This window comes from Echinops telfairi, unplaced genomic scaffold (genome assembly GCF_000313985.2).
Source record: "Echinops telfairi isolate 266 unplaced genomic scaffold, ASM31398v2 ScPeMD7_6;HRSCAF=24_0, whole genome shotgun sequence".
In the NCBI taxonomy this organism is placed as follows: domain Eukaryota; kingdom Metazoa; phylum Chordata; class Mammalia; order Afrosoricida; family Tenrecidae; genus Echinops; species Echinops telfairi.
Window position 1 is genome coordinate 20820763 of NW_022103902.1, and position 1737 is coordinate 20822499.

Here is a 1737-nt window from a genome sequence, read left to right on the forward strand (position 1 = left end):
AGATAAGAATGCGTCTCTCATAGATTTGTTGTGAAGAATAAAATGAGCTACGTTGTCAACTGCTGAGAATAGTGCCTGGCACACAGTTTCTTGTTATCCTCTACCACTCAGCAGTTGTAAGCTGAATCTATCCCCCAGGCTGCTAGAAACGTGTCCATTCTGTAAAAGACACTGCCAACCAGTCAATTCAGGCTCATAGTGATCCCAGAAGGCAGAGGAGATATGCCCCATCGGGCTTCCCAAGCTGTTGTCGTTATGGCAACAGGATGCCTCATCTTCCTCCCACGGAGCAGCTGGTCACTTTAAACCTTTTACCTATTGTTTACCAGCTGGACAAATTTCAGGAGGGCCACGTCTGACCTCCTCCAGCTCCGGTAGAGAAGAGAATCCAACCCCACACAGACCCAAGGCCAATTCAGCCCAAAGCAGAATTCAGACACACCTCCACCCTCCATCCTTCTTACCCTATTCTGACCACTACTGTGCCTCCCATGGTGCTTATTCGCTTCTCTGCTGGGTTCAGTAATCCTTTTCAATGACTACACAGAACGCACAGACAATGATCACAAGGTGAGTTTATTAGGGAAGCTCACAGGGTACCAGAAGTCCAAATCAGAAGGCATTAAGAGCAGTCTTGCCCACAAGAGCATCTATGCTCAGCCAGCAGCCACATCTTTCTATGGTCCTCAACCATGCAGTCCCTTGGCCTCTGCCTTGTTCCCCGAGTTGGGAAGCCCATTGCTTTGCCTCAGGATCTCAGTGCTGCATCTCTGGTGCCTCTGATGCTCCAACCACTTCAGAATGTCACACACGAGGCCCTGGTGGTTCTTCAATCTTGATTCGGTGTTCTACTGTTCTTGCTTCTGAGATGGGGCTCTTTTACCCAGAGGAATGGTAAAACTGGCCAATCCCCCAGTTAGGGTCCATTTAGAATCCCCTAGACCTCATTTGCATATTTCTATCTAGTCACTGGGTGGGAACTACCAAGTCTGTGGATGACAGAGCCATGACAGCAACTTCACTTCACCATAGCAATCGAATACTTAATAAACATCTCCAGGGACCCATCTGTGCTATAGTGAGATTATAAAATAGTGACCACACACCAAGTGAGTTCCACTGATCGCACACCCAGTGAAGTTAAACTGGACAGAATTCTGCTTTTAAATTGGCTGCCAACATGCATAATTGAGGAGAGATACAGATCAGAATTTCTAGCTCCTCTTCCAAATTGTGGAATGTGGTCATCTTGAGAGGAGTCCCGGTGTCGTACTGGTTACAGGTTGGGCTGCTCACTGCAAGGCCAGCAGTTTGAAACCACCTGCCATTCTGCAGGAGAGAGATGGGGTTTTCTACTTCTGTAAAGAGTTAGTCTCAGACACTCACAGGGCAGTTCCATCCTGTCCTATAGTCATAGGCGTTGGCATCAACTCCACGGTTGTGAGTTTGGTTTGAGTTTGGCCATCTTGAGCCCAGAAGTTTACCTACAATTGTGGGGGGTGGATACCTGCTGCCCTCTTTGGAAGAAGCATATGTCTCAATGGCAGCGCACGCTTTTACTTACCTCAATTTTCTAATTTCAATAGTCATTCTAGGCATTTGAGGTTCTAATTTTTAGATTAGGTGGTCTGGAGGCTCAGAAAAATCATAGGTCATAACTTTTTTCGCCTTTCCAATACTAATGGGGGAAAAACAAAAACACAGGAGTGTCACTGCAAAGTTTGATGGTGAACATGC